The following is a 20,101-nucleotide window of genomic DNA, read 5'->3' as shown; positions in this document are numbered from 1 at the left end:
TCTTGCTGCTGAGTGAGTTTGGTTTCTTTCTCTGTCATTGTACAGTACCATAGATATGATTCAGTGTCTTTTAGAAAACAGTGATTTTCATTTTTCTGTATGAATTGGTAACTTCACCCGCTTCAAGTTGCAGTCCTAAGCAAAGAAAAAGGAAATCACATAGCTGTGTGCCAGCTGCTAGGACCTGATGCACCATTTTAGCATTCAGCATAAAATATGGTCTATTTGCAGTTAATCTGAACTTAATATGTAATATGAGTGGGTCAGCAGCACCCTCTTTATAAAGCAAAGTAGTGAGGCAACCAGTTTTTGAATGTTGCAAAACATTCTAACAATTTTAATAATTTCTAAATAAAACCCGTGCTCTTTCCAATTATTGCAAATGGATGGAGAAAGTGAGATGAAAGGAAGGAGAAAGAATTTAAGATGTAGCATTTTCCACTCGTGTCCAGTCTTGCCTAAATAAGCTCCTGATAATCTCTTTGAAATACTAGTATAGTCTGAGAACCTGCTCTTGTCTTTGAAGGTACAAGCACACTGCACTGCGTATCTTATGCATATGACTTCAAATGCAGTAGCAGATTGAAAAAGGCCAGTGGCAATGCAGACTCATGTATCTGAGGAGTAGGCTGAACTCTCACAATAACTCAAGTATACTAATCTTTACCTAGGAATTTAGATCACTACTGTGAGATAAGATGAATCGTCAAGTTGCAATAACAAATGGGTTAATATTAATGAAGAAATAATAGGGCTATGAAGTTACAAGACATCATAATGTGTTAAAATCAAAAGCTTTGAATACTTAATTCTGTCTTAATTTGAATATGTCTTGTGTTGAGACAATCAAGGCCTGCTGAACTGGACTGCAGCCAGGAAATGTTTGTATTGACGGTGTTTTTAATAAATGTTTATTTTAATATTGCTATATCCAGTGAAATTAAACCATGTAGCATCTATTGTTTCTCAGCTAACACTGAAACTTCTTTTTGATAAAATGAACAGAATCCAGGATCTTATCTACTGGGGATTTAAATGAATGTATTCTGATGTGGAAACAGGATAGGCAAAGTAATGAGGATACTCCAAGCAATCTCCATTCCATTAGAACATAAGATGTCATTGCTTCACTCCACTTTGTCACTTGCTTAGGTAAGTGTGTTTGATATTAAAGGGTAATACAAATAGTAGCTGAATTATGTATCTGCACTTCATGAAAGGGGAAAAGGTCCTGAGTGATAATGTATAGAATGTAGAAATTAAAAATTCAAAACAAGAACATTCCAGAAGTCAGTTAAAAAATTGCTTTAAACTGTAGATGGGGCTTTTTAATCATTGCAGTTTATGTGGTTTTTAAGGCTTTTTACTGTCTCACTTCCGCCCCTCTCTTCCCAAATCTTATGCGGAGTACATAAGGCAGATTATTTCTCAGTCTTACATATTCGTACCATTAATGAATATATTAGGAAATATCAGAGAGTAGATTTTCAGGAAGCTCCAGAACCAGTGTAAATCTGGGCAGAGTGTATCTCTGCTGAATGCAGAGATCCAGAGGAGAAATTTCTGAATTGATACTGAATGACTGGCTCTAAGTGCCAAGAACAGTACAACTGCAATGGGGTGAAGCTTCGGATGAGCCATTTTGCTTTTCAGAAGGGTCAATTAAATGCTGTGGAGTGTACAGCAATTAAACTGCTCCAACACTCAAGCTGGCACATTTTCAGTGACAGTGGTATCTACCTCTACACTGCATTGCAGTAAAGAATGTAAACTTTAACTGGAAATGCAATTAAAAGGGCTATGAACTAGTTGAGAGTTGCCTAAACAAAGAGAATTTCCCTTCATTTCCCTAGTTGCAATGGTTAATGTTATCCCCATAATGCAAAGTGGTTGGCATAGGAACTATGCTGATTGGGTTTAAGTCAACTAGTTTACCTCTGTTGGGAAAAATACAGCGTGACTGCATTCATTGTCAAACTCAGACAGTGGACGTATCAGAAGTTTGGCCCTTTATGTACTTGCCAAATGATGCTGTCCTTTGATATTGTACATTACCCACTGTTTACTTTCTGGGTGATTTATTTGTTTTCCTTTTCTCAAGAGAATTCCTATGGCAAAGATTATGGGAGGAACTTTGCAGAGCTACCCTCAGTTCATACATTTTTTCTAATATAATTCATTATCAACTTCAAAAAATGTTTGATGCCATAAATAGTAATCTGCAGCAAACGAGTTTGGGGAATAATACACTTATTTGTTCTGACCACAATACTGCAACAAATTCCAACCTTAGGGAGATTTCCTCTATTTTCTACAGGCTGATGCTAAATGGTCAATTTGTTTCAGGTGGAATAAGCTGACATTTCCTTTTGTACTCAAAATTCTATGAGTGTTTTTCCCACAAAGAGTAACAAAACTCAGTATTCAATCTGGTTTTTAATTTCAAGATATTTTTTTCTCCAAGGAGTTATGCATGGAGAAAGGTAAAAACTAGATATGTGTAAAAGATTATGAATGGAATACACATAATTAGAGATCCATTTTGCCCATCACCCCAACTTAACGTAAAACAATGTGGTCATACCTTGCCTCTGTATTTGGTTCATCTCTGCTTAATTTGGTGTTCCATTAAACTTGGAATTAAAACATCTGTATTAAGAACAACACAACTTTCACCTCTTATTTTGGAGAATTGTCTAGCACTGTACTTTTCAAATAAAATTTGTTAATATGGAAGGTCAAAATTTAGAATGAGAGAGAAGAGGAACATAAGAATGTTAATACATAGCCAAAAAAATTCTGAGTAAAGTAATTTTATTGTTATTGATATTGGTCCATAACATGCTATTCACCTGAAACTCAGGTGTGGCATGCAGGCCTCTGGGATTTATTATTAATAATCACTAAAACTCATAGAATGGCATGCTTTTTTATTGTCCTTTACAACCTCTCATAAGATATTCAGCCTCTTTACATGACTTTACAATCTAAGTGATTGTATCCCCCAAACTTTTGTCACTAGTGAGGTTCTAGGGAAACTTCTTTTTTCCTGATGCCATATTTAAGAAACAGACTTCTCCACAGAAAAGCACTTCGTTTAGCAGTCAAAGGAAAAAAAAAAAAATCTACAGTATTAAAGCTCAGAACTCTCTGCTGGTTGATGGATATGGCATTATACATGAAATGTCAGAAGATCTTGATATAGGATGAAATTGAGCATGTACCACAGAAACAAAAAATTTTTAATCAATCACACATACTTCTCTGGTAGTTAAAATGGAGTTATGGTTCAGGGATTATGGAAACAAAAAGCACAGTGAAAGGATACTTTGAAAACACCCCAACTGGGGTGTTGGGCTCTACCCAACTGGAACTTTAGTGTGACATTGGATTGGTTTCAGCATAAAGTTTTTTTTTTTTTAAAAATAGGAAGAAAACAATGGTTTTGTTTCTCAGTGAGACAATGTGAGACATTGGAAGACTGATTACGGTAACACAAGCTGAAGAGGGTATTAGGAATTGGGAAAGAATAAGGATGACTGAATTTAAAACTTCTGTTTGATTCTATTTGGTGTTTCAGTCAAAAATATTTAAGGATTCAAGATTCCTCCATCTGGTATCTTTCCTAATTCCTGAGAGCAGATGTTCTACACTAATTGTTATGTTTTCTTTCATTCATGATAAAAAATGAGCCCAGGTTAAGAGAAGAGAATGAAAAAATGTGGCATGTAGTGAATCAGATGCTCTTTATTTACTGAGTTCTACAGAGCAGTAGAAGGTTCCTTTTAAAAAAAAATAGAGCAATGTCACCAGTTTCTCCCTCCTCCCACCCCTGCTAAAACCTGAAGATTAATTTAACAAATTGACTACGATACCAAAGCTTGCCTACAGGAAAAACCCTATTTTTTTTCCTTTAAAAAAAATAGGGAAGTTTCATTAGGTTATTATTGAAACTCAGTTCAGTCCTCCTGGAATTTTCAAATTGACTGCTGAAGGACAAATCTTTTATTTGTAGTGTTTTTACTTTTCTCAAGTTCTTTTTTCTGCGGGGAACTGTGTAGATAATGATTTTTCATGTAGATATATTCAGAGACAAGAAATATTTTTTGTGTAACGGTGGCTGCATAATGAGATTTTTTTCCTCCTCTGTTGTGTAACTTGATACTGAGCTCTGCCAATTTGTCATTTGGTATAATTTTACTTCGAGGTCATTTATTACATTTCTTTCTCTCCTTTGAAATCAACATAATAGGTTTGATACATATAAAATATTTATTTATTTTAATAATTACAAAGAGTTTTTCTGTTTGTTACTATTGCTGAACATTAGGTACAGTGCTTAGTTCTGTTTTACACTGAATTCTGAGGACACCCGATCAGCTGCAATAATTTGTATCTGTGAGGAATTAGACTCATGAACACTTACTTTCTGAACATTGTCATAACTAGATTTCTGTGGAGTTACTTCTAATTTACATTAAAATAAATTATATTTAAAGTCATACTCATTTTCCTTGCACAATTCAGCAGGGACAGCATAGAAATTAACTCTAAATATTGATTTGAAGTTTGTTACATTCAGTCTTCTCATTTTTCAAGTCTACTATTTTGCAGATATTTTGAAATAAGTATAAAATAATATTTCTTTGAAAAAGTAGAAAGCCAGCGGTCTTTATAGGCTCCCATGACAATTCGTTCTGGAGTGGATTCCTGTATGAGCAGTTCTCCTGGAGTGGCCGAATTCTGCTGAATGCTTTACTTCGTGACTAAAAGTATCAATAACCTTTCTTTTTACTTGGCTGACTTTAATCAGTAGAAAACTTTTCTAGAGGAGTTTAGTTTGACAACTGATGGCTCCACTTCTGTGTGGAAATGCCACAAAACCAGATTAAGTTTGTAGCTTTTATAGTTCCATAACATTATTTGTAGAAGCAACATGAACAAAAGAACATGCAACAGTCGGGAGCACAGCTTATGGAACATCCTCAGGATGGGCTAATGCATCCATAATCCACAATATGGTTTGCTCACATACAAAATCCCCAAACTATTTAAAAGAGGAATGAAACATCTTTTCTGAATTAAATTTTAATCCATCAACACTTGGAATGTCATCAAGTTGCACCCATTAAGTTTGCAAGTGACACCAAACTTGGCGGCGGACCAGGACAGGGCTGCTGTTCGGAGGGACGTCAAGAGGCTGGAGGAGTGGGTTCACAGGAACTTTATGAAATTTAACAAGGGCAAATGCAGAGTCCTGCACCTGGGAAGGAAGAACCTTGAAACAATGCAGGCAGGGGACTCACTAGCTGAGGCACAGCTCTGTGGCAAAGACCTTGGGACCCTCAGGAAGGCAGTGACCTGAACATGAGCCAACAGTGTTTCCTGGCAGCAAAGAAGGTCATCAGCATCCGAGGTTGTACTCACTGGACCAGAGCCAGCAGGTGGGGAAAAGTTATTATCCTCCTACACATGGCACTCCTTAGCCCACACTCAGGTACTGTGCGCATTTTGGGTCTCCGTTGGCAAGAAAACTTAGGTCGGGTTTACTGGAAAGACACTGGTAAACTCCAGAGGACCATAAATTTGACTGGGGTCTGGAGCACTTGCTCTCCGAGGACAGGCTGAGGCAACTGGGCATGCTTAGCTGGAAAAGAGGTGGCTTGGGAGGGACCTGACAGCAGCCTGCCAATACACCTGAGGAGGAGATTGAGCAGGAGGCTGGACTTACGCAGAATTTACTTCCACTAGGAGACCTGTAATACGAAACCAATGAACTTGTGCAGTTTGTCTAACATAATGCATGGAAAATAGTTTGCAAAACTATTGTACTGTAAATCTTTGCTGACTCTTAGGTAGTTTTAGTGTCTGGGGAGTGCTCAGTTTGTTAATAATTTGGAACATCTAATTTTCATTTCTAAGAAGTCAATAGCAATCCAAAATAAAATAAATCTGAAAGAAGCCTAAGTGAAACATTCACATAGATATAAAATAGTTTCTTATGTCTTTTCTCTGGAAGCTTTGAGCAGCAAACTACTTTCCAGCACAGCCAGTGACACTTCTGAATAACCGAAAAAAGAATTTAAAATAGAATAAAAAAACCAGGTTTCCCATACCCACTGTGTCTTCATTTAATATTCTTGATGTTAATAAATTATTTCAATAGAATGTAATAATAGTAGATTTCTGTATGACAAGAGCAAATTTTCATTTAAAGTAAGACCATCCATTATAATCAGAGACACGGTACTTGAACTGAAGATCACCACTCAGTTAAAATAAAAAATAATGGAAGTGGCATCTTTAATAGAAAATGTCATCTGGATACATGACAAGTGGTGCATATTTAAAATGTTTTCTATAAGTCATGCATGCAATTTTAGATTTTAGAACTTAAAAAATACTTTACTGCTTTTTAGTTGGCATGGGGCACAACATTTATATTTTTATTTGAGGAACAGGGTCCATAAAGCTACTTAACTGTATGCTTTATATGACAATAGACAACCACTGAAACAAAGATGCACTAAACCCACAAACAGTAATTATAAATGCAAGTGGGCAGACAGAACATAAAGTTGTAATTGACTGTAGGGGCTCCTGCAACATATCAAATTAAGAAAGGGCTTTGAGTTGTCTGTGGGTATCACTGTGACGCCTGGAATAAATATCAAAACCTTCGGCTCACTTGGAAAGCAACAATAAATTAAAAAAATACGCATTTGTGCCTCCATTATTTGGTGCAGATTGGTAATGAAAAATTGCTGTCTCAGACTAATGATTTTTGGAGGCTAGCATAGCATTTTGCAACTATGTGTTCAGTATTATGGAAATGGTATGTTTTAGATCATAACAAGCTTATGCAGAAGTGAAAAAAGTACAAATACTTAGTCATCACAAGCTTGCGGTGAAGCAAAAAACGGTAGGAGTATTTATCAAGGTTTTTATTTTTATTTTTCTGTTGATCTTATTATACTATCGTCCACTTATCTATTTCTTGTTATAAAGAAGGATATGAATCAACAAGAATCATAACAACATCTTTTTTTTAATCTGGTTCCTTTCCTGCCCACGTACAAGAGCATTTTGTTCTTTATGACAGTGCCCGCCCTTGTTAAATCAACTGGTGTGATTTTTCTCAAACACAATCTACAAAATTATCACCTTACTTTAAAACAAACATATACTGTAGTTGATTGATAATTAATTTGATGATTAATTCGGTCTTCTAGGAGCAAGTCTGTTCACCACATATTCCAGTACCTGTTGGTTTACCAGTGAGTAAAAGAGAACTACTGATAATTCCAGAAATGCGAAAGGAATGTATTGCCTCTTTATCCTAACAGAAGGTGTTAAGAGGACATTTCAGAAAGGCAGAGAGGGAGATAACACCAGGAGCCAACAGTACATATTAAAGCTTTCTACGGAAATGAAATAATGAAATTGATTAATAGGTCGCAAAATGGTATAATGTTTCCTTATAATCTATATAGGAAAACTGGAAGGTGGCAAATACAAATCTAGTTTAAGGAATATGCTAGACCCTGGGCAGAACAGTTTAGTAAAACTTGCACTACAACAGAATAGCTTAAAATGATATCTAAAGAGGACTGTAGAATTATGTGAATAGGCACATAGAGCATGATAGAGAAAATCAATCAAAAACCTGAAGATTCTGTATTTTATGAAAAATTTTAGAGCATATTGACAAGTTGAGGCTAGAACAGGCAAATTGGATTTTTTGATTTGGCTTTTAAAAGAAGTCTTTGGTAAAGACTGTCTTACAGAAGGTCGCTAAAGAAAGTGAAGTATGCCTACAGCAAGAAGTGAAGTCCCAGCATGGATTAGAGATACAGAACAGCAATAGAAGGCTAAACTGTTAGCTGCAGACAGCAAGTATCACAGTAGAGGCCACGAAGTGCTCCCTGTCCTTGCAGCTGGACTGCAACAGTTTGAAAGCATGCCTTCCTAATCTCATCTAATCAAGTTTTGTTCAAATACTGTGCACAGAGTTATACATACTTATTATATTTGCACTACTCCTCTGTACTAATACTAGATGTCATAGCAATATGACATAAGAGCTACAGCTGTTAGAGTTCTCTGATTTCTCTTGTTTAGCAAGAAAATTGTAAATCATATTTTGGGTTAAAATGAAAACAAAGGAGAACATAGCCAGGACTACATGCTGGTGTGATTCAGACACATAAGTCCGTCTCTGAGTTGCTTCAAAATCTAATCCAAGTTCAGGAAGAGACCTTCAACAAGATGAGCACAAATTTCAAGTGAATAATGAGACAACAGCAAATTAAAAAAAAAAAGAGAGAGAGAATGGGTGATTACAACTCCATGAGATATGTTGTCCAGCCATTGTTTCAACAGACTGATTCAACACTGTTAGTATTTTGGTTTTTTTCTAATTTGGGACTTTTCTCAGCTTTCCCTATTGAACTGACACTTAAAAGTTTTTATTTAAAAACAGGCTTGAAGTTCAGAGTAAAAAGTAAAAAAAAAAAAAAAAAAAAAGCTACGTTTAATCATGTCCAGACAGAGTAACTCTAAGGTTTCACTCTGTTATTCTTGCAAAATTAGAAGAGCTCTATAATTCCATCCACTCAACATGACACTGCTCCATGGAAATGGGTAATTACATACTTATGATAGTTATGCTCTTTATTTACAGATATAAATCTTTGATTAAAATAATTTTTATTGATAGCATCATAGATAAATATATACCATATATGAAGCATAGAATAGAGACAGTCTGATATTTATCCTTACCAAAATGTGGTGTTAGAAAAGTATTCTTAGCACTTGTACTAAGGCACGAGGGAAATATTTTATTTCAATTTTATGAATAAAGGTCAAAAGCTATGCTAAACCTGGATATCACTTAAGAGAATGTCACATCAAAAATGTAATCACCACTGCCAAACCTCTCAATTTCTCATTCCTGTATCCTAATGTTTCTGAAAAATTGGCTCCTTTCTTTTGGCGCTGTTGTTAGTAGGCATGCTGTTGATTCTATATCCTCCAGGTTGTGGGCTTCTCTGAAAAACCTGGGGAGAATCCAGGAACACACAAGCTTCACTGCAGCCAAGAAGGGAGAAAATAATTTGTTGACACGGGCATATTCACTCCTACCTCGTTTTATACAGGATGTTGTAGTGTTTGGTGACCAGCATCAGCAGTTTCACTTTCCTAACACAGATTTGGAGAACATTTCCAAAGCTTGGGTCAGGTTATTTAGGAACATATTGACAATCCTGCTGTCTAACAGCAAAGTCAGATCAAGGTGGGATTCACAACAAATGTTATACTCATGGCAATCCTGGGCATTAGAGGCAAGGGGCAAGTAAATCAGTGTTGCCATATCCTCAGGCACCTCCAAGACTTGCCTTCTACATAATGCGAATTTGAGCGATGGGATGCGAAATACTGAAATCTGCCTATCAGACTCTTAAAAAAGTTTCCCATCTTAAATGTCTACTATCCTTAGGCATTACAATGTTTTAACAGGTATATCTTTTATCTTGGCATATTTCCTTAGATTTCAAAAGCTATTAGGGTGTGATGTCACATTTACAGCTAAAATAAAATAAAAATGCATCAACAATAATGTATTGTTCATCTTATAGCCTAACATCTAGTGCACAGTCAACATGAAGTCAGAAATAAAATGTTTTTTCTACACATTCTGTAGGATCAAAGCATCATCACTGTTAGCTAACATATAAAGAAGAGAGTAAGCTGCTAATAAAAGTGCATATTTAATGCATAATATTTTGGTTTCATGCTTTTCTATTTTAGGTCTATAGTTTTGAACTGTGATTTAGATCTGTCCCCATTCATCTCACCAGAATTTTTCTTTAGATGTATTTTGTTGGATTTGCCATAGATATAGCTCCCTCTGCCCCCAGGTTTTCGCTCCTTAGAAAGTTTTGTCTTTTTTTTTTCATGTGATTAAGGTATTCCTTATTTGGGCTTGGGAGAATTCTTGTCAATGTGTATAAAAGCCTGGCTCTCTGGTGCCCAAGGAATGGACAAGGGGCAGTGGGCACAAACTGAAATACAGTATATTCCATTTAAACATAAGAAAAACCTTTATGGTCTGGGTGGTCAAGCACTGGAATAGGTTGTCCAGAGAGGTTGTGGAGTCTCCATCCATGGAGATACTCAAAGCCTGACTAGACCCAGACCTGAGCAACCCTTTCTAGTTGATGCTATCAGCAGGGGGAGTGGACAAGACAATCTCTAGAGGTCCCTTCCAACTGATCAATGATTCTGTAACTCTGTGAGTGGTGCCAGAATTTACTGTGCGAGACAATGAAAATACTGGTTTGTGTCACACTTTTCAGGATTCAGCTATAGCTGCATAAATAAGATACACTTCATTAACACCTTAAACTGAAAATTTTGAAAATGACTACATTTTGTAAGTCATCTCCTTTTTAGCCGACATATTTTTCTGAACCCACAGTTCAGTACTTTAGAAGACCTTTTAGAACTGCTAAGTATTAGTACATGGTTTTTAGTTTCTGTTAGAGGTTACAAATGAGTAAAGCTCTTTCCTTACCTAGGACTAAAGCATAATATTCATATTAGGCCCATAGAGAAAAAAAGCCTTCTAATCAAAGAGCATCAGCTTCCATCTCTTAAATACAGCTGCTCATCTGTATTTGAATTTGTGTATACAGTGATGGATTACCACAAATGAATTTATTCCAGCCATGTTCACCTCTGATAAAAGAAGCATCATGAATTTCAGTGGGTTTTAGTAGTTCAGAACTACAATATATGATTTTAGTTGTCATTTTGGCATGTTCAGATACAATTGAAATGGTTTAATCAGTACATTTTCATGCTACTGAAAGAATGTAATTTTAGAAAATACAATATAAAACAAATATCGGTTGGATTTTAAACTTGACTTGACCATTATTCTGCACTTTGTAACATCCACTTTCTTTAATGTGATGGACAGAAGAGATAGCCCTTATATGTTATAGTGAACAATCTAAATCACCTGTGTCACAAATATATTAATTACAGCCATCTGTACATAGATTTGGCTCCAAAGTCTAACTCCAGACTCTTAACTCCAAAGTCTAACTAAATGACTCCAAAAGTCTAGCTGACTCTAAAATCTAACTGAACTTCTCCAAGAAGGATTTATAAATGCAAACATTTCCAAAGGAGATATTAAAGCTTGTACGGCTTGTGATCTGCAAATTAAGCTGTCTCCAAGCAGGCCTGGACACGTTAGCCCATGACAACCTTTACAGAGCAGTACAGAATGTTACATTAATAATGTCTGTATTTAAAGAATTGACAAAGCTCTGGACACACACTTGATTTAGAAAACACTTCTGTGTATATGTAAGTACAGTATATCTTATCTATTTTCTATCCATATATTTCCATTTTTTTTGTAGTGCTGGGCATTTGCAAAGAGGAATTTTATTGTTTTGCTGCACAGTTCTTCTCCAAAGCTATAATTTGCAATGTCATTGCAATAGTTTGTCAAGTAAATTATCAAAATAAAGGGTTATTTAATTAAGCCACAGGGCTAAGAAGATACCACTTAATTGTATAGTCTCACTTGTATAACACAAGCAACTTCATTTCGCTTATTTTGCCTGGAATAAACCTCTCTTAATTGGATTTTGTTCAGACAGTACTTCCTAAAATTCTCCAGTTTTTATCCAAATCTATTATGAGACTGAGAATCTGTCACTTCATATCTAGCTCCATAAGTATCCTGTTAAGTTCTCCTCCTCCCACCACCCAGTTTCTTCCTTCTAATTTGTACTCGGCTAGATTCTGCTTCCAGTTATATCTCCTGCTTATTTCTTTAAGTGAAGACCTGCTAACTATTTGCTCATATTCTCCCTTGCATAGACTGTAATTAAGTTACCTCTCAGCTTTTCTGATGAATGAAACCTCGTTCGTCCTTTGGAAAAATTTTGTGTAGCTATAGAGTCATTTCCACAGTTCCTGAACTCTCAACTTTCATATATTCTCTTAAAATCTATGGCCTTTACCAGATACAATGTTCCAGGTAGGGTTAGTGATCAGTTGGGGAACAGGTAGCTAAAATACAGAGAGAGAAAGGCTAAAGATTTTTAAGACCATTGTTGTTAAAGTAGAATACAAATTCTTAACCACAGAAAATTCCTTTGCTGTAAAATAATGTTTCAACTTCTGAAGATTTTCCATCTGCATCTTTGAGATGTGATTCCTGGATGAAACAGCTAGAAAGTGTTTCACAATAATTTTTAGAATTGCAAAATATCTTTGATCTGACTGTATGTTCCTTAATTTGCTTTACTGCAAAATTTAGAGTATTTTTCACATGCATTTTGATGAAGTTTCATCCCTCAAGTATCTGGAAGAAGAAAATTTATGGTTACACATGTATTATTCTGTAACAAAATGAATTAACTTGACTTAAACATTGGACCATTACCTTTAAAATGAGCCATCAGTCTCTAGTCCAATAGAAGACTTTTGTGGCAGAGCTCTATATACTTACTGACTCAAAAATTCTCCCTGCAATCTGTAGCACACCCTCTCCTTTTTTTCCTAAACTGAGAGATGAAGAAGAAAGAATGGGAGTTGCTATGTATGAATCTGTATTCATCAAGAGGAAAATTCTTTGGAGCATTTTTGACACAGAGATAGGCCTAGGCTCATTGGCCTAGGCAAGTCTTAAAATGCTACCAAAGGCACTTCTCTACTTTCACAGACCAAAGAGGGAAACTAGGGAATCTAGTCCCGCCAGGCTGAGGTTAAATTTGTGAACATGGTATAGTGCCCCTCTGAAACATGTGAGGAAATGCTATTTATGACTGTGCATCATAACTTTTGTGGGCTTGGAAGATAAAATGGGTTCTGGAAGGAGAAAGAACATGAAAAGCTCAAGCAATTAATTCCTTCTTACCCAGTGTTCTCTTCCTGTGATTTTTGTGTCAGGGGACACAATACAGAGAGGTTTAAATGGTTTATCACTGGAGCAATAACTAATTTTAAAAATTCCAGGAGAAATTTTAGAATTGAGCTTATCAGAAATGATATACTAGTAACGAAATTTAAGTCTTTGAAGAATTTGGGCTTGTATTGGTAGGGGCATAAGTTATGTAACACTAAGGAAGAGAGACAATATTTTTTGTTAAAACTGCCAACAGACTCAACATTTAACCCTAGGGATCTGTAGAAATGTTAGTACAGTAAGACACACTGTGAAGGAAGGTGTTATTTCTATAGATACACAAATGCCACCTTGAGTATCAAAACATTGCAGCAGTGTCATAGTGCTGTGCTAAACTGGCCCTGGCCCTCAGGCCCTTGTGGTTTCTTTGTTTCCATATTGCAATTGTGGATTGCATTAATTGTTCACTAAATTAAATTTTTAAATTATATATATTTTCTAATATTTCAGATGTATTATATTTTCCATATGTGGAGTATAACCTTGTTTTATTGTGGTAACTTGGTGGCTTTCTTGATTTTTTAGTACTACAAAACTTACACATTAAAAAGGTGCTTAATAAAAGAGAGTCCAAATTGAGTAACTAGTGGTTCTGTTGTTAGTGGACAATGGATTAAAAGCATGTTAAGAAAATTGTTTTCCGAACTGTTAGAAGTAACAAGTTTTAAAATAAATTTTTTAAACTTTTTAATTACATTTAGCGAGATTCTATGTGAACAGAACTTACAGTAGCTTATTCAAGATCAAGATTCTTTGTCTTCACTTGCATACAGGATGGTGCTCCTTTATTTTTGCATGTGCAATGAGTACAGATAAAGGAGCTTCGATTTCTTGCTTTCTGCATCAGGAGCTTGATCCAAGGCCAGCTCAGTGGAAATGCTTCTATTGATTTCAGTGGCTTTGGATCAGACTTTAATTCTGTTGTGACTGGATTGAAAACCAATATATTTCTCTCTTTGGAATTCAAGTTTCATTTAGAGGGTTTTGTTTAACTTTAATTCTTTTCCTGTTGCAATTCAGGAAATGATTCAAATAATTCAACCTACTTTAACATATTTTGTTATCAGCTGTCAAGATAATTAAATACTCAATATAAATTTGGGCACTTAAAATGACAAAAATGTTGCTGATAAGAATAATGGAAGAAACAGAAAAGCAGAAAAAAATTACAAGGATAATTCAAAACGCTTCATCTGTAAATAATGAGAATTTAATGAGGCTGATATTCAAAAAGGTTCTCACTTCTTAGTGTATAAAACATTCATTTTTCACATTATTTGTCTTTTTAGTAATATTGTATTGGGTCTGGCAGAGATGGAGTTAATTCTCCCCATAGCAACCCTCCTAGTGCTGTGCTCTGCATCAGTAGCTAGAAAGGTGTCGGTAACACACCAGTGTTTTGGCAACTGCTAAGCAGTGCTGGCACAGCAGCAAGGCTGGCTCTCGAACATTTTTGCCCCCCTCAACAGCAGGCTGGGGCTCGGCAAGATCTCGGGAGGGAACATAGCTAGGACAGCTGACCTAGACTAACCAAACAGATATTCCATACCATATGACGTCAGCTCAGACATAAAAACTAAGTAAAGGGAGATGGAAGGGGGCATTTTTGTCTTTCAGAGCAACCACTACGTGTACTGAAGCCCTGCTTCCCAAGAAGTGGCCAGACATCGCCTGCTGATGGGAAGTAGAGAATAACATCATTTGTTTTTCTTTGCTTTCACGCACGACCTTTGCTTTTACTTTATTAAACTGTCCTTATCTTGACCCACGAGCCTTTTGTTATATTTTCTCCCCCCTGTCCAGCTGATGAGGGGGAGTGATAGAATGGCTTTGGTGGGCACCTGGCATCCAGCCAGGGTCAACCCACCACAAATATTCTTAGGACACTACTTGAAGAGAAAAGGTTATGTGAATTTAAGTAGTTTTCATGGAACTCTTTTTCTCCGCTCCTAGAAAAATCAGTTTGCCTATGGACTTCAGCTTGATGGTGTGGTACTGAAAGGAACATTTCATCAACTGTCTGATCCGTCAAAACCCCCCACATTTTCAAAGCTTAGGAGACTCATACCCTATAAACGATAGGCTAGCTCTCTTGCAAATCTGAAACTCTCTGAAGTCTTGTGATATGGAACATGCCCTTAGAATAAGTTCTGTAAAATAGCAACACCTAGACCCAGCAGACAAACAAAAACAAATAAGAAAGTGGCATTATGGCATTGGTCCACACTGTTTGGACATTATTCTTTTAGATCAAAATGTCACAACAATTGGGAAAAACTTCAAGCTTATTATTATAGCGATTCAAGCACACAGGAAGTGCCGCCAGTGAAAGAATTGTTCCATCTGCCCTAGACGTTTACATTTATTGAGATGAATTGTCCCCTGGAGGTACTGGACTCTCTCCATTTACTATAGAAAAGTCTCAATGGATAGATTAAACAGAATGGTCAGCTCTTAGAAAGAGAAAACTAGGTAAATTGAGACCCATGCTGGAAATTGATTCAACTGTGTGGAGTATCTCCTAATAACTTATTAATTAATTAGGAAGAGAACAATTATATATACTTTTCTATGAGAAGCTGGAACTGTAGGTACCTGTTTGTGAAATATGAGAATATTTGTTTCAGGAGTTTATTAATTATTTTCAACTTTGAAAGTGTTTCTGTAGTTTATATTAATTATACAATATTTCTTGTCAGCAAATTTTGTTATCATAATGGAGTTTAGGGGGTGGGGAAAATGGGAAAAGAACCTGAAAGAAACAAAACCACCAGGAATTATAATGAGGAAAAAATTAAATTATCTAAGATTAATAACAAAATTAGAGGAGAAAGAAAATACTGTGTAATACTGAAAAATGGATGGCAAGGTACTGATGCATAGCTCTGAACAGCTATCTCAGTTACCTATCTCTGATGAAGAAGGTTTAGTGCCAACACATCACTGAAAGCTGCAGTTGAGAGTCCCCAAATGGAGTTTGGTGTTCAAGCAAGAGAGAAAGATTTATTGAAAGAATTAAGGCAAATTGGGTAAGTAAGTAAGACAGAAAAAAATCAGACTTCAAATAATAAAATCTTTAAAGATCATGGAAACATTTTGGGTCTAGAGTAGTAAAAAAAAGAAGACATAAGAAAGGCAAAAGTTTTTCAGTCATTTTAAGAAACATCAAAAATAATCTGCACATTACCATAAAGACATAAAGGTCATTTTAATCAATATTTTTGTTATGTCATCCGGAGATGCTCACAGTTAATAAAAAATATCAACAAGGTTTATGCTGATAGGTGTGGAGTTATGTCCTGAAAACAAAACAAAGTCTGGCAAACTATGTTGGTATGTGTCAGCCAACAATAATGATTTCTATAAGTGTTAAAGGGCTGAGTGGACCTGTCAAAAGTAAGAGGGTTTTAGAAGTGGTGAAGAAAACATATCTACTGTTGTGCTGCTACAAGAAACACATTTACAGATCAGCAATGGAAATATTTGAGAACAACATGGGCATAAAACCATATTGTTGCCCAAGGCACCTTAACAGGGAAGGAAGTGGAAATTTTGTTATCTGAACATAACTCCTGTGTCCCCAAGGACATATTTTGACCAGATAAAATTTGCAAAATAGAAAAGTCTTCTTTAAAAAGCAAATGAATACTCTTAAGTAAAGCCAATCAGGATTTATTCTTTTATTTGATAGCGTTCTTAATAAATGACAGGTGAAGATGTTGTATTGGTAGACAGGGAAAATAATAAGTGAGATCATAACCTTGACTGGTCAAGGGAGTTGAGAGTCATGCAAAAAAGAATTTCTAAAAAAAAAAAGCTAGCCAACTTTTTTGGAAAAAGAAGTTCTGAATGGCTCTTGAAAGGTGATTATAGGACTACAAATTTTTACTTTATTTAAAATAAGGGACACAGGCACCACATTCTAAATAAATTCTGCCATCTGACCCAGGTATATATATAAACAGTCTCCAGTATCAAATAGAATAGAATACATAATCTCTGAAGGCAATTACAGAAACACATTCACAAAGCAAAATGTGTCAAAACCAGTTTGACACAGACACATTTCCCCATCTGTCACAGCAAACACTTATAAATACTGAATAATTAACACACAAACAAAAATTGGAGCAATTTTGTTTCAGGAAGCCCCATCCTACAGTTATATGTAGCTGCTTCTTACTTCATGCTCATGAGAACTTGCTCATGTCTTATTTTTATAGGGTGATATCTTCTTCACCTTATGATATAAATTAGCTACGGAGCCCAGACATAGAACTAAACACCAATGCAGTTGATGTCAGATGCGATTATGTCCAGGATTCATTCCTCTGTCTTTAAATAATAGCTGAAGGAACTCCTAGTAGCCTGGAGCTTTATGGAAAACAAACTATCCTGCTAATGCATAAGTAAGACCATGAATGTATTAAGAAGCCATCAGGGAATCTACATCTATGAAGAAAGGCAACAAAGACGACAGGTAAGTCAAAGCATACTTCTGAATCAAAACGTTTTTTTAAATTGACATTTTTCTTTACAGCTTGTGGTAGCACAAGCTGTTTAAATCCTGAATTTGGCTTCAGAAAGCAGCTTTATTGATATGTGGTGTGTGTGGATTGAGTATAAAATCACACCTGTTACATACAGGGAAATAAGTATCGAACACCTACTGTTCTGTGTGGGTGGACCTGGTATCTCCAATACTGACTGGTCTGGTAGATTTATAGGATGCATTCATTTTATTTAATGTTAGGAAGCCATGTTATATACTTTTTTCCATTGCTTTCCTTTCAAAACTAGGAGAAAACAGTAGCAATGCATGATTAATTAGCTAGAAATAACACGATTCATCTATTTCTCATCTGAGTCCAGAGTGCTTTAATATATGTTCACTTATGTTCTAAAACTGTTGAGGTTATATAAAACCCATTTTCCTACTATTTCCAGGAGTTTGAAGACTACTGACCACTATCAGATGATAAACGTGAAAATTGTCAACACTGATTAAACATTTTAAAATTTATCAAACACTTCTGAGATGTACATCTGCACAGTTTCATCTATTTTCTTGCTTCTCTTTTGCCAGTCCATGCCCAACGAGTAGACACAACTGACCTACTTTTCATTGAGTATATAGACACAGCTGAACTCACCTTCCTTAGCTCTTTTCTATGGATGTTTCCCAGTTTTTGTAGGATCATATTATTTCCCAAGTACCTAAGAAGTTTAAGCATTTCTTAAGAAGTTACTTCTTTCCTCCAAACCAGGGCTAGCCTCTTTACAGCTCTTTAGTGGTATCTCTACTTTCACTTTGAGATGTGTTAATGTGCTGTGTAAAAGAGAGACAGAGTGGGAGGAGAGCAGATTATGACAAAAAAAATGAAATCTATTATTTGATCTTTACAAAAGATAGCGGGCATTGTTGCTTTCAATTAATTGTCACTCATTTAAATCCAGACTTTATGCTATGCCGGATTACTCATACTTGTAATGCAATATCAGACCTCCTAACTTCAGATATATTAGTTCTATGTGATCTAGAATGGCAATTGCTATATGTCGCCATCACCTACAATAATTGTGGGACTGTAGCTCTTAAAATCAGAACCTTTGTGATCAGGCAGTCTAATAACCTACATAATAAGGGTAGTATAAAGTCAAATAGCAAGGCATAAACCTATCTCAATAGCTTGTACTCCAACCAAAATAATAGCTAATGGTCTATGTTAACATGAACTGAAGATCTGAGTTAGCTGGAACTCACTATGTGCTTCATTAGTGGTTGCCTGATTCATGGTTCCTGCATGAAGTGTTCAACACCACAAACTTACTGCTCTAATCTATGTATATTATTGATGCAGGCAACTAGTCTCTTTACTGGTAGATTCAATTGGGAATTCAACAAGGAATGAATAAGCATTTCTTGAGCCTTAGCTTTTGGAAGCTAAATTCTGGCTGCTAGGCAGGAGAGCAGAGACTAACACCTCAATGACAGCATTCTTTGAAATCTCGCCAGCCCTTATTTCAAGACTTGGAGTAGGTATAGATTTGAAGCCTAAATGTGTGAGTGAAGAAAAGGTGTAGATAGGAGGGCTATAGGTATGTCAGGAACTGGGGAGTTTCTCTGAAGGAGCAATCTGCACAAGTAGCATGGCCTGAAACTTAATCATAATGGAGCCAGGTAACGAAAATGAAAAGTATTGTAAATTAATATTTTGAAATACGAGAAGGAAGAATCTGGGAGAAAGCTAAGATATGCAAAAGGGCACCTGGCTCAGAGTGATGGAACTGCACGTTGGAGGTGGCTTGTGTCCTGCCTCTGGGGATAGGAACAGGGAGAGGAAAGATGTAATAAGTGCTACTGCAATAATTAGACAAGTAAACCTAACATGTTAATATTCAAATTCATGAAAGGGAAATACATAAAGTTGGGGGGAAAAAAACCATAAAAAGAACAGTCTAAAAAGTGTGAAATTTACTAACAGATTGAAGGCTGTTAAAATTTTTTCTGTCAAAGCCCAGGTAAAATCTGTGCTACAATTCAAGAAGAAAAAAAGAAATGGTCCAAACACCCTACCCCTAATAATCACAACACATTGAGAAAGTTAAGGAAACTATCACAGGAAAAAGGCTGACTTTTAGGAAATGGAGGGTTTGCATGAATTAGAACAGGGAAGGAAATTAAAAGGGCTGAAAAAGAGTTTGAAGTGTGAAAAAAAAATGCTCAAACTGATCTTAAAAATCTTTCATGTCAAAAGCAGGAAGCCAGCTAGGGAATCAGTGGGACTATCTGATGATAAAAGTGTGAAGGGGGCACTCAGGGATGATAAAGATGAAGTAGAGAAGCAAAATGAACTGGTTTGTATTAGTTTCTACTGCTGAAGATATTTGGAAAAATGTTAGTGTTATTTGCGTCAGGTAAATCAGAAGGGCTAGAAAAATTTGATGCAAGTATATAGCAAGTTTTAGAATAAATAACCAAGTTAGATGTCAATAAGTCACCAGAACTAAACGACATTTGCTAAAAGTCTTGTCAATAAATCAATAGGATTGGATGCAATTTGCTGAAAGGCCGGAAATCTTCAGTTTAGTGAGGAGAAGGTTGAG

This window comes from Haliaeetus albicilla, chromosome 5 (assembly GCF_947461875.1).
Source record: "Haliaeetus albicilla chromosome 5, bHalAlb1.1, whole genome shotgun sequence".
Lineage (NCBI taxonomy): Eukaryota > Metazoa > Chordata > Aves > Accipitriformes > Accipitridae > Haliaeetus > Haliaeetus albicilla.
This window is presented reverse-complemented; position numbering follows the sequence as displayed.